The sequence below is a fragment of the Pseudophryne corroboree genome, unplaced genomic scaffold (genome assembly GCF_028390025.1).
Source record: "Pseudophryne corroboree isolate aPseCor3 unplaced genomic scaffold, aPseCor3.hap2 scaffold_796, whole genome shotgun sequence".
NCBI lineage: Eukaryota > Metazoa > Chordata > Amphibia > Anura > Myobatrachidae > Pseudophryne > Pseudophryne corroboree.
Genome location: NW_026970375.1, coordinates 144944 through 158643, shown reverse-complemented (window position 1 = coordinate 158643; position 13700 = coordinate 144944). Strand labels below are relative to the sequence as shown.

The 13700-nt window shown below is 44.6% G+C and overlaps 5 non-coding genes and 2 pseudogenes across 5 annotated transcripts; all 7 read left to right on the top strand.

Annotated features, from left to right (window-relative positions):
• The first annotated feature begins 4164 nt into the window (after positions 1-4164).
• LOC135041211 (U1 spliceosomal RNA) lies at positions 4165-4327 on the top strand. The gene has a single exon (XR_010234920.1). It is a non-coding gene; the product is annotated as a U1 spliceosomal RNA (small nuclear RNA).
• Positions 4328-4479: 152 nt separating this feature from the next.
• LOC135041197 (U1 spliceosomal RNA) lies at positions 4480-4631 on the top strand (annotated as a pseudogene).
• A 683-nt stretch (positions 4632-5314) lies between these two features.
• LOC135041269 (U1 spliceosomal RNA) lies at positions 5315-5478 on the top strand. Its single transcript, XR_010234972.1, has one exon. It is a non-coding gene; the product is annotated as a U1 spliceosomal RNA (small nuclear RNA).
• Positions 5479-5629: 151 nt separating this feature from the next.
• On the top strand, positions 5630-5792 carry LOC135041213 (U1 spliceosomal RNA). The gene has a single exon (XR_010234922.1). It is a non-coding gene; the product is annotated as a U1 spliceosomal RNA (small nuclear RNA).
• Positions 5793-6466: 674 nt separating this feature from the next.
• On the top strand, positions 6467-6630 carry LOC135041268 (U1 spliceosomal RNA). The gene has a single exon (XR_010234971.1). It is a non-coding gene; the product is annotated as a U1 spliceosomal RNA (small nuclear RNA).
• Positions 6631-6783: 153 nt separating this feature from the next.
• Positions 6784-6925, top strand: LOC135041207 (U1 spliceosomal RNA; annotated as a pseudogene).
• A 676-nt stretch (positions 6926-7601) lies between these two features.
• On the top strand, positions 7602-7764 carry LOC135041285 (U1 spliceosomal RNA). The gene has a single exon (XR_010234988.1). It is a non-coding gene; the product is annotated as a U1 spliceosomal RNA (small nuclear RNA).
• The last annotated feature ends 5936 nt before the right edge of the window (positions 7765-13700 follow it).

The following is a 13700-nucleotide window of genomic DNA, read 5'->3' as shown; positions in this document are numbered from 1 at the left end:
GCTTTTCCTTGCCGATATCTCTCTTTTGCAAAGAAATAGGCATTGGAAAATTCAGGGCTATAACGTGTAGATGAAGCACTAACAGGAGGCTTTAAAATTTTCATTCTAGTGTCTTTCGTTTGGGAGAAAAATGCAAAGGTACAATACAGCTTTTCCTTGCCGATATATCTCTCTTTTGCAAAGAGCTAGGCATTGGAAAATTCAGGGCTATAACGTGTAGATGAAGCACTAACAGTAGGCTTTAAAATTTTCATTCTAGTGTCTTTAGTTTGGGAGAAAAATGCAAAGGTACAATACAGCTTTTCCTTGCCAATATCTCTCTTTTGCAAAGAGCTAGGCATTGGAAAATTCAGGGCTATAACGTGTAGATGAAGCACTAACAGGAGGCTTTAAAATTTTCATTCTAGTGTCTTTCGTTTGGGAGAAAAATGCAAAGGTACAATACAGTTTTTCCTTGCCGATATCTCTCTTTTGCAAAGAGATAGGCATTGGAAAATTCAGGGCTATAACGTGTAGATGAAGCACTAACAGGAGGCTTTAAAATTTTCATTCTAGTGTCCTTCGTTTGGGAGAAAAATCCAAAGGTACAATACAGCTTTTCCTTGCCGATATCTCTCTTTTGCAAAGAGCTAGGCATTGGAAAATTCAGGGCTATACCGTGTAGATGAAGCACTAAACAGGAGGCTTTTAAATTTTCATTCTAGTGTCCTTCGTTTGGGAGAAAAATGCAAAGGTACAATACAGCTTTTCCTTGCCGATATCTCTCTTATGCAAAGAGATAGGCATTGGAAAATTCAGGGCTATAACGTGTAGATGAAGCACTAACAGGAGGCTTTAAAATTTTCATTCTAGTGTCTTTTGTTTGGGAGAAAAATGCAAAGGTACAATACAGTTTTTCCTTGCCGATATCTCTCTTTTGCAAAGAGATAGGCATTGGAAAATTCAGGGCTATAACGTGTAGATGAAGCACTAACAGGAGGCTTTAAAATTTTCATTCTAGTGTCTTTCGTTTGGGAGAAAACTGCAAAGGTACAATACAGCTTTTCCTTGCCGATATCTCTCTTTTGCAAAGAGCTAGGCATTGGAAAATTCAGGGCTATAACGTGTAGATGAAGCACTAATAGGAGGCTTTAAAATTTTCAATCTAGTGTCCTTCGTTTGGGAGAAAAATGCAAAGGTACAATACAGCTTTTCCTTGCCAATATCTTTCTTTTGCAAAGAGCTAGGCATTGGAAAATTCAGGGCTATAACGTGTAGATGAAGCACTAACAGGAGGCTTTAAAATTTTCATTCTAGTGTCTTTCGTTTGGGAGAAAAATGCAAAAGTACAATGCTGCTTTTCCTTGCCGATATCTCTCTTTTGCAAAGAGATAAGCATTGGAAAATTCAGGGCTATAACGTGTAGATGAAGCACTAACAGGAGGCTTTAAAATTTTCATTCTAGTGTCTTTCGTTTGGGAGAAAAATGCAAAGGTACAATACAGTTTTTCCTTGCCGATATCTCTCTTTTGCAAAGAGATAGGCATTGGAAAATTCAGGGCTATAACGTGTAGATGAAGCACTAACAGGAGGCTTTAAAATTTTCATTCTAGTGTCTTTCGTTTGGGAGAAAACTGCAAAGGTACAATACAGCTTTTCCTTGCCGATATCTCTCTTTTGCAAAGAGATAGGCATTGGAAAATTCAGGGCTATAACGTGTAGATGAAGCACTAATAGGAGGCTTTAAAATTTTCATTCTAGTGTCCTTCGTTTGGGAGAAAAATGCAAAGGTACAATACAGCTTTTCCTTGCCAATATCTCTCTTTTGCAAAGAGCTAGGCATTGGAAAATTCAGGGCTATAACGTGTAGATGAAGCACTAACAGGAGGCTTTAAAATTTTCATTCTAGTGTCTTTGGTTTGGGAGAAAAATGCAAAAGTACAATGCTGCTTTTCCTTGCCGATATCTCTCTTTTGCAAAGAGATAAGCATTGGAAAATTCAGGGCTATAACGTGTAGATGAAGCACTAACAGGAGGCTTTAAAATTTTCATTCTAGTGTCTTTCGTTTGGGAGAAAAATGCAAAGGTACAATACAGCTTTTCCTTGCCAATATCTCTCTTTTGCAAAGAGCTAGGCATTGGAAAATGCAGGGCTATAACGTGTAGATGAAGCACTAACAGGAGGCTTTACAATTTTCATTCTAGTGTCTTTCGTTTGGGAGAAAAATGCAAAGGTACAATGCTGCTTTTCCTTGCCGATATCTCTCTTTTGCAAAGAGATAGGCATTGGAAAATGCAGGGCTATAACGTGTAGATGAAGCACTAACAGGAGGCTTTAAAATTTTCATTCTAGTGTCCTTCGTTTGGGAGAAAAATGCAAAGGTACAATACAGCTTTTCCTTGCCAATATCTCTCTTTTGCAAAGAGCTAGGCATTGGAAAATTCAGGGCTATACCGTGTAGATGAAGCACTAACAGGAGGCTTTTAAATTTTCATTCTAGTGTCCTTCGTTTGGTAGAAAAATGCAAAGGTACAATACAGCTTTTCCTTGCCGATATCTCTCTTTTGCAAAGAGATAGGCATTGGAAAATTCAGGGCTATAACGTGTAGATGAAGCACTAACAGGAGGCTTTAAAATTTTCATTCTAGTGTCTTTCGTTTGGGAGAAAAATGCAAAGGTACAATACAGCTTTTCCTTGCCGATATCTCTCTTTTGCAAAGAGATAGGCATTGGAAAATTCTGGGCTATAACGTGTAGATGAAGCACTAACAGGAGGCTTTAAAATTTTCATTCTAGTGTCCTTCGTTTGGGAGAAAAATGCAAAGGTACAATACAGCTTTTCCTTGCCGATATCTCTCTTTTGCAAAGAAATAGGCATTGGAAAATTCAGGGCTATAACGTGTAGATGAAGCACTAATAGGAGGCTTTAAAATTTTCATTCTAGTGTCCTTCGTTTGGGAGAAAAATGCAAAGGTACAATAAAGCTTTTCCTTGCCGATATCTCTCTTTTGCAAAGAAATAGGCATTGGAAAATTCAGGGCTATAACGTGTAGATGAAGCACTAACAGGAGGCTTTAAAATTTTCATTCTAGTGTCTTTCGTTTGGGAGAAAAATGCAAAGGTACAATACAGCTTTTCCTTGCCGATATCTCTCTTTTGCAAAGAGCTAGGCATTGGAAAATTCAGGGCTATAACGTGTAGATGAAGCACTAACAGTAGGCTTTAAAATTTTCATTCTAGTGTCTTTAGTTTGGGAGAAAAATGCAAAGGTACAATACAGCTTTTCCTTGCCAATATCTCTCTTTTGCAAAGAGCTAGGCATTGGAAAATTCAGGGCTATAACGTGTAGATGAAGCACTAACAGGAGGCTTTAAAATTTTCATTCTAGTGTCTTTCGTTTGGGAGAAAAATGCAAAGGTACAATACAGTTTTTCCTTGCCGATATCTCTCTTTTGCAAAGAGATAGGCATTGGAAAATTCAGGGCTATAACGTGTAGATGAAGCACTAACAGGAGGCTTTAAAATTTTCATTCTAGTGTCCTTCGTTTGGGAGAAAAATGCAAAGGTACAATACAGCTTTTCCTTGCCAATATCTCTCTTTTGCAAAGAGCTAGGCATTGGAAAATTCAGGGCTATACCGTGTAGATGAAGCACTAAACAGGAGGCTTTTAAATTTTCATTCTAGTGTCCTTCGTTTGGGAGAAAAATGCAAAGGTACAATACAGCTTTTCCTTGCCGATATCTCTCTTTTGCAAAGAGATAGGCATTGGAAAATTCAGGGCTATAACGTGTAGATGAAGCACTAACAGGAGGCTTTAAAATTTTCATTCTAGTGTCTTTTGTTTGGGAGAAAAATGCAAAGGTACAATACAGTTTTTCCTTGCCGATATCTCTCTTTTGCAAAGAGATAGGCATTGGAAAATTCAGGGCTATAACGTGTAGATGAAGCACTAACAGGAGGCTTTAAAATTTTGTTGCTTGCACTAGTTGTTACATTTGGTTTGTTGTTTGGGGGTGCTTCAGTATTAGGCAGCCTTCTGCCCTCCCATGTTCATCTGAAAATATGTGTTCTCCCTGCAGTTGTTGTCCCCAGATGAGAGTTCCCTTGTGCTGCCTCAGTTGAATCTCCTTTACTTGACAGAGATGTGCCTGAGCAGCGGCCCTCCCCAGCCCTATCCCAAATCATACTTATTTTGCATAGGAGATACCATGGTCATGAAGATTGTTCTCCCAGGGTGAGGTTCATTCATTGCATTCTGGGTATGCTGACCCCTGTGATTTCCCCAAATTGGGAAACTCGACTGCATTATTTGTGGTAGTGGGGGACTGTGTTTGTGCTTTCCTCTGGTCAGCTCTGGTAAAATACAGATTTCTTTGTCTCAGATCTTCCTCTAGCCTTGTTCTTTTTTCGAGAGTTTCCTTGTGCTGCCTCTGTTGGATCTCCTTCACTTGACAGGGGGGTGCCCGAGCAGCGACCCTCCCCAGCTCTAGCCCAACTCCTACTTACCTGCCAGGTGAGATACTATGATCAGGAAGGTGCTTCTCCCAGGGCAAGGCTCACCCATTGCACTCTGGGTGTGCTGCTCCTACGATTTCCCCAAATGTGGGACACTTGACTGCATAATTTGTGTTTCCTCTAGTTGGCTACTCGTATAATTCAGATCTCTTTGTCTCAGGTCTCTCTCCAGCCTAGTTTGCTGTCTGTTTCCACTTCTCTTTTCTTGAGCCCCTGCCTTCTATGCCCTTGTGCACTCTCCTGACTTCTCCTGTCTGCTTACTTTGTGCCTTCCAACGCACAATGCGAACTACAGGTAGTGCTGCAGGGCCCACACCCTTTTACTTGCCTTACAGAGCAGCTCTGGAGCTGTTACAGTGCCCAGCTGCTGCAAGAAATCAGCTTGAATACTTCAGGGGCTGGGGCATAGCCAACATGAGCCCCACACCGAAGGAGAATGGAGGTGTTTAATGCGAACTAGGGGTCATCCAAGCACCGCAAAAGGCCGCCATGCCCTGCATAACCCTTTTCTCTTTTCATATGCAGATGAGGGTTCCAGCCAACTTTGGCCCACTGCTTGGATGACATCACCGTATGCAAATCCGTCTTCTGCAGACCTTCTCCCAGGAATGCTTTTACTAGTTGTTGCATTTGGTTTGTTGTTTGGGGGTGCTTCAGTATTAGGCAGCCTTCTGCCCTCCCATGTTCATCTGAAAATATGTGTTCTCCCTGCAGTTGTTGTCCCCAGATGAGAGTTCCCTTGTGCTGCCTCAGTTGAATCTCCTTTACTTGACAGAGATGTGCCTGAGCAGCGGCCCTCCCCAGCCCTATCCCAAATCATACTTATTTTGCATAGGAGATACCATGGTCATGAAGATTGTTCTCCCAGGGTGAGGTTCATTCATTGCATTCTGGGTATGCTGACCCCTGTGATTTCCCCAAATGTGGGAAACTCGACTGCATTATTTGTTGTAGTGGGGGACTGTGTTTGTGTTTTCCTCTGGTCAGCTCTGGTAAAAGTCAGATTTCTTTGTCTCAGATCTTCCTCTAGCCTTGTTCTTCTTTCGAGAGTTCCCTTGTGCTGCCTCAGTTGGATCTCCTTCACTTGACAGGGGGTGCCCGAGCAGCGACCCTCCCCAGCTCTAGCCCAACTCCTACTTACCTGCCAGGTGAGATACTATGATCATGAAGGTGCTTCTCCCAGGGCAAGGCTCACCCATTGTACTCTGGGTGTGCTGCCCCTGCGATTTCCCCAAATGTGGGAAACTTGACTGCAGAATTTGTGTTTCCCCTGGTCAGCTCTCGTATAATTCAGATCTCTTTGTCTCAGGTCTCTCTCCAGCCTAGTTTGCTGTCTGTTTCCACTTCTTTTTTCTTGAGCCCCTCCCTTTTATACCCTTGTGCACTATCCTGACTTCTCCTCCTGTCTGCTTACTTTGTGCCTTCCAATGCACAATGCAAACTACAGGTAGTGCTGCAGGGCCCACACCCTTTTACTTGCCTTACAGAGCAGCTCTGGAGCTGTTTCAGTGCCAAGCTGCTGTAAGAAATAAGCTTGAATGCTTCAGAGGCTGGGGCATTGTCAACATGAGCCCCACACCAAAGGAGGGTGGAGGTGTTTAATGCGAACTAGGGGTCATCCAAGCGCCGCAAAAGGCCGCCATGCCCTGCACGCCCCTTTTCTCTTTTCATATGCAGATGAGGATTGAAGCCAACTTTGACCCACTGCTTGGATGACATCACCATATGCAAATCCATCTGCTGCAGGCCTTCCCCCCGGAATGCTTGCACTAGTTGTTGCATTTGGTTTGTTGTTTGGGGGTGCTTCAGTATTAGGCAGCCTTCTGCCCTCCCATGTTCATCTGAAAATATGTGTTCTCCCTGCAGTTGTTGTCCCCAGATGAGAGTTCCCTTGTGCTGCCTCAGTTGAATCTCCTTTACTTGACAGAGATGTGCCTGAGCAGCGGCCCTCCCCAGCCCTATCCCAAATCATACTTATTTTGCATAGGAGATACCATGGTCATGAAGATTGTTCTCCCAGGGTGAGGTTCATTCATTGCATTTTGGGTATGCTGACCCCTGTGATTTCCCCAAATGTGGGTAACTCGACTGCATTATTTGTGGTAGTGGGGGACTGTGTTTGTGTTTTCCTCTGGTCAGCTCTGGTAAAAGTCAGATTTCTTTTTGTTTCAGATCTTCCTCTAGCCTTGTTCTTCTTTCGAGAGTTCCCTTGTGCTGTTCAGTTGGATCTCCTTCAGTTGACAGGGCGGTGCCCGAGCAGCGACCCTCCCCAGCTCAAGCCCAACTCCTACTTACCTGCCAGGTGAGATACTATGATCATGAAGGTGCTTCTTCCAGGGCAAGGCTCACCCATTGCACTCTGGGTGTGCTGCCCCTGCGATTTCCCCAAATGTGGGAAACTTGACTGCATAATTTGTGTTTCCCCTGGTCGGCTCTCATATAATTCACATCTCTTTGTCTCAGGTCTCTCTCCAGCCTAGTTTGCTGTCTGTTTCCACTTCTTTTTTCTTGAGCCCCTCCCTTTTATACCCTTGTGCACTATCCTGACTTCTCCTCCTGTCTGCTTACTTTGTGCCTTCCAATGCACAATGCAAACTACACACCCTTTTACTTGCCTTACAGAGCAGCTCTGGAGCTGTTACAGTGCCAAGCTGCTGTAAGAAATCAGCTTGAATGCTTCAGGGGCTGGGGCATTGTCAACATGAGCCCCACACCGAAGGAGGGTGGGGGTGTTTAATGCGAACTAAGGGTCATCCAAGCGCCGCAAAAGGCCGCCATGCCCTGCATGCCCCTTTTCTCTTTTCATATGCAGATGAGGGTTCCAGCCAACTTTGGCCCACTGCTTGGATGACATCACCGTATGCAAATCCGTCTTCTGCAGAACTTCCCCCAGGAATGCTTGTACTAGTTGTTGCATTTGGTTTGTTGTTTGGGGGTGCTTCAGTATTAGGCAGCCTTCTGCCCTCCCATGTTCATCTGAAAATATGTGTTCTCCCTGCAGTTGTTGTCCCCAGATGAGAGTTCCCTTGTGCTGCCTCAGTTGAATCTCCTATACTTGACAGAGATGTGCTTGAGCAGCGGCCCTCCCCAGCCCTATCCCAAATCATACTTATTTTGCATAGGCGATACCATGGTCATGAAGATTGTTCTCCCAGGGTGAGGTTCATTCATTGCATTCTGGGTATGCTGACCCCTGTGATTTCCAAAATGTGGGAAACTCGACTGCATTATTTGTGGTAGTGGGGGACTGTGTTTGTGCTTTCCTCTGGTCAGCTCTGGTAAAAGTCAGATTTCTTTGTCTCAGATCTTCCTCTAGCCTTGTTCTTCTTTCGAGAGTTCCCTTGTGCTGCCTCAGTTGGATCTCCTTCACTTCACAGGGGGTGCCCGAGCAGCAATCCTCCACAGCTCTGGCCCAACTCCTACTTACCTGCCAGGTTAGATACTATGATCTTCACTGTTAGGGCAATCAGGATGTGGAATTCCCTGCCAGGGAAGGTGGTAATGGCGGACTCTGTAATTGGATTTAAAAAAGGAATGGATACATTTCTGAATGAAAAAGCTATCCAAGTTTATAATACTTAAAATATCAACATGGTTAATCCGGGGGTAACATGAGTTGTAGTAGCTAACTAGTCATAATACATTATTAAGCAAGTATGTAGAATCATCACAACTTAAAACAGGTTGAACACGATGGGCAATTTGCCTCTATTCAACCTCAAAAACTATGTTACTATATGTTACTATATTACTATGTTACTGTAGTATACAGAACACCACAATGCAATGAGCAGTGATAGTGAGCACTGATGAGGATACTAGAACTGACACTGAGCAGCAAGATGCAGCACTGGACTATTAGTAATGTACTGTAGTATGCTGAGCACAACAATGCAGCACAAGACAATGAGCAGTGATACTGAGCACTGATGAGGATACTACTGAGAACTGACACTGAGCAGGAGAGACACACTACTAGTATTACTGAGCAGCAATAAGTATCCACTGATACTGAGCACTGATATTGAGATTTCCACTGAGAGAACATAGCCACGTCCTCTCCGCTCTCTCTTCAATGCACGAGTAAAAATGGCGGCAACGCGCAGCTCTTTATATGGAATCCGAATCTCGCGAGAATCCGACAGCGGGATGATGACATTTTCCCTTGTTCATAGAATTTGGGAGTCATTTTGATCCCAAAGTATTATTAACCTCAATAACCATAATTTCCACTCATTTTCAGTCTATTCTTAACACCTTACACCTCACAATATTATTTTTAGTCCTAAAATTTGCACCGAGGTCGCTGGATGACTAAGCTCAGCGACCCAAGTGGCCGACACAAACACCTGGCCCATCTAGGAGTGGCACTGCAGTGTCACGCAGGATAGCACTTCCAAAAAACACTCCCCAAACAGCACATGACGCAAAGAAAAAAAGAGGCGCAATGAGGTAGCTGTGTGACTAAGCTCAGCGACCCAAGTGGCCGACACAAACACCTGGCCCATCTAGGAGTGGCACTGCAGTGTCACGCAGGATGGCCCTTCCAAAAAACACTCCCCAAACAGCACATGACGCAAAGAAAAAAAGAGGCGCAATGAGGTAGCTGTGTGACTAAGCTCAGCGACCCAAGTGGCCGACACAAACACCTGGCCCATCTAGGAGTGGCACTGCAGTGTCATGCAGGATGGCCCTTCCAAAAACACTCCCCAAAGAGCACATGACGCAAAGAAAAAAAGAGGCGCAATGAGGTAGCTGTGTGACTAAGCTCAGCGACCCAAGTGGCCGACACAAACACCTGGCCCATCTAGGAGTGACACTGCAGTGTCACGCAGGATGGCCCTTCCAAAAAACACTCCCCAAACAGCACATGACGCAAAGAAAAAAAGAGGCGCAATGAGGTAGCTGTGTGACTAAGCTCAGCGACCCAAGTGGCCGACACAAACACCTGGCCCATCTAGGAGTGTCACTGCAGTGTCACGCAGGATGGCCCTTCCAAAAAACACTCCCCAAACAGCACATGACGCAAAGAAAAAAAGAGGCGCAATTAGGTAGCTGTGTGACTAAGCTCAGCGACCCAAGTGGCCGACACAAACACCTGGCCCATCTAGGAGTGGCACTGCAGTGTCACGCAGGATGGCCCTTCCAAAAAACACTCCCCAAACAGCACATGACGCAAAGAAAAATGAAAGAAAAAAGAGGTGCAAGATGGAATTGTCCTTGGGCACTCCCACCCACCCTTATGTTGTATAAACAGGACATGCACACTTTAACCAACCCATAATTTCAGTGACAGGGTCTGCCACACAACTGTGACTGAAATGACGGGTTGGTTTGGACCCCCACCAAAAAAGAAGCAATTAATCTCTCCTTGCACAAACTGGCTCTACAGAGGCAAGATGTCCACCTCATCATCATCCTCCGATTCATCACCGTGTACATCCCCCTCCTCACAGATTATCAATTCGTCCCCACTGGAATCTACCATCTCAGCTCCCTGTGTACTTTGTGGAGGCAATTGCTGCTGGTCATTGTCTCCACGGAGCAATTGATTATAATTCATTTTAATGAACATCATCTTCTCCACATTTTCTGGAAGTAACCTCGTACGCCGATTGCTGACAAGGTGAGCGGCGGCACTAAACACTCTTTCGGAGTACTACTTGTGGGAGGGCAACTTAGGTAGAATAAAGCCAGTTTGTGCAAGGGCCTCCAAATTGCCTCTTTTTCCTGCCAGTATACGTACGGACTGTCTGACGTGCCTACTTGGATGCGGTCACTCATATAATCCTCCACCATTCTTTCAATGGTGAGAGAATCATATGCAGTGACAGTAGACGTCATGTCGTAATCGTTGGCAGGTCCTTCAGTCCGGACCAGATGTCAGCATCAGCAGTCGCTCCAGACTGCCCTGCATCACCGCCAGCGGGTGGGCTCGGAAATCTGAGCCTTTTCCTCGCACCCCCAATTGCGGGAGAATGTGAAGGAGGAGCTGTTGACCGATCAAGTTCCACTTGACTTGATAATTTTCTCACCAGCAGGTCTTTGAACCCCTGCAGACGTGTGTCTGCCGGAAAGAGAGATACAACGTAGGTTTTAAATCTAGGATCGAGCACGGTGGCCAAAATGTAGTGCTCTGATTTCAACAGATTGACCACCCGTGAATCCTGGTTAAGCGAATGAAGGGCTCCATCCACAAGTCCCACATGCCTAGCGGAATCGCTCTGTCTTAGCTCCTCCTTCAATGTCTCCAGCTTCTTCTGCAAAAGCCTGATGACGGGAATGACCTGACTCAGGCTGGCAGTGTCTGAACTGACTTCACGTGTGGCAAGTGGATCTTGATCTTTCCCTAATTTTGGAACCTCAACATTTTTGTTCTCCATATTTTAATAGGCACAACTAAAAGGCACCTCAGGTAAACAATGGAGATGGATGGATTGGATACTAGTATACAATTATGGACGGGCTGCCGAGTGCCGACACAGAGGTAGCCACAGCCGTGAACTACCGCACTGTACTGTGTCTGCTGCTAATATATAGACTGGTTGATAAAGAGATAGTATACTCGTAACTAGTATGTATGTATAAAGAAAGAAAAAAAAACCACGGTTAGGTGGTATATACAATTATGGACGGGCTGCCGAGTGCCGACACAGAGGTAGCCACAGCCGTGAACTACCGCACTGTACTGTGTCTGCTGCTAATATATAGACTGGTTGATAAAGAGATAGTATACTCGTAACTAGTATGTATGTATAAAGAAAGAAAAAAAAACCACGGTTAGGTGGTATATACAATTATGGACGGGCTGCCGAGTGCCGACACAGAGGTAGCCACAGCCGTGAACTACCGCACTGTACTGTGTCTGCTGCTAATATAGACTGGTTGATAAAGAGATAGTATACTCGTAACTAGTATGTATGTATAAAGAAAGAAAAAAAAACCACGGTTAGGTGGTATATACAATTATGGACGGGCTGCCGAGTGCCGACACAGAGGTAGCCACAGCCGTGAACTACCGCACTGTACTGTGTCTGCTGCTAATATATAGACTGGTTGATAAAGAGATAGTATACTCGTAACTAGTATGTATGTATAAAGAAAGAAAAAAAAACCACGGTTAGGTGGTATATACAATTATGGACGGGCTGCCGAGTGCCGACACAGAGGTAGCCACAGCCGTGAACTACCGCACTGTACTGTGTCTGCTGCTAATATATAGACTGGTTGATAAAGATATAGTATACTTGTAACTAGTATGTATGTATAAAGAAAGAAAAAAAAACCACGGTTAGGTGGTATATACAATTATGGACGGGCTGCCGAGTGCCGACACAGAGGTAGCCACAGCCGTGAACTACCGCACTGTACTGTGTCTGCTGCTAATATAGACTGGTTGATAAAGAGATAGTATACTCGTAACTAGTATGTATGTATAAAGAAAGAAAAAAAAACCATGGTTAGGTGGTATATACAATTATGGACGGGCTGCCGAGTGCCGACACAGAGGTAGCCACAGCCGTGAACTGCCGCACTGTACTGTGTCTGCTGCTAATATAGACTGGTTGATAAAGAGATAGTATACTCGTAACTAGTATGACTATAAAGAAAGAAAAAAAAACCACGGTTAGGTGGTATATACAATTATGGACGGGCTGCCGAGTGCCGACACAGAGGTAGCCACAGCCGTGAACTGCCGCACTGTACTGTGTCTGCTGCTAATATAGACTGGTTGATAAAGAGATAGTATACTCGTAACTAGTATGACTATAAAGAAAGAAAAAAAAACCACGGTTAGGTGGTATATACAATTATGGACGGGCTGCCGAGTGCCGACACAGAGGTAGCCACAGCCGTGAACTACCGCACTGTACTGTGTCTGCTGCTAATATAGATTGGTTGATAAAGAGATAGTATACTACTAATATTATATATACTGGTGGTCAGGTCACTGGTCACTAGTCACACTGGCAGTGGCACTCCTGCAGCAAAAGTGTGCACTGTTTAATTTTAATATAATATTATGTACTCCTGGCTCCTGCTATAACCTATAACTGGCACTGCAGTGCTCCCCAGTCTCCCCCACAATTATAAGCTGTGTGAGCTGAGCACAGTCAGATATATATATATATACATTGATGCAGCACACTGGGCTGAGCAGTGCACACAGATATGGTATGTGACTGAGTCACTGTGTGTATCGTTTTTTTCAGGCAGAGAACGGATATATTAAATAAAACAAACAACTGCACTGTCTGGTGGTCACTGTGGTCGTCAGTCACTAAACTCTGCACTCTCTTCTACAGTATCACAGCCTCGGGTCAATCTCTCTCTCTCTCTCTCAACCCTAATCTAAATGGAGAGGACGCCAGCCACGTCCTCTCCCTATCAATCTCAATGCACGTGTGAAAATGGCGGCGACGCGCGGCTCCTTATATAGAATCCGAGTCTCGCGAGAATCCGACAGCGTCATGATGACGTTCGGGCGCGCTCGGGTTAACCGAGCAAGGCGGGAGGATCCGAGTCTGCTCGGACCCGTGAAAAAAACATGAAGTTCGTGCGGGTTCGGATTCAGAGAAACCGAACCCGCTCATCTCTAGTCCTTTCTACACTTTACCACTCTCCACCGGTATTATTATTTCTCCGCTCTCAAGTTCTACATTTCAGTTCATATTTCATCGCTCCCAAGTTCATTTATTATTTAACTGGTTCCAGCCAGTATCCACTACGTGCTAACAACAGTCAGGTTCCAGCCAGTATCCACAGCAGCTGTTTTATCTTCAGCAACCCAGCTTTTCCTGGAACACCAGCTGGCACAATCCTGGGTTATCTCCATTGCTACAGTCGGGCCTGGTAAGGACTTTCCATCTAGAAGATCATAAGAACTATCTCACACTACCAGTGCCCTGTGGCTCCTGCCATCCTGTAGTACCCAGGAACTGTATTTATTCTTTGCTGACTTTTACGTTTTCTTTTACTGCTGCTGTGTTGCGGAGTTGTCATAATAAACATCATTGACTTTTATCCAAGTTGTCGTGGTCACGCCTTCGGGCATTTATTATTTATGTTACTTACATGTCCAGGGGTCTGACACAACCTCCCAGGTTCCGGTACATCTCAGCCCCTACAACTGAGGCTGCCTCCCGTCAGCTCAGGCCCTCAGTTGTGACAGCTTCCCCTTGCTATAAACATGGTTTGTACTCT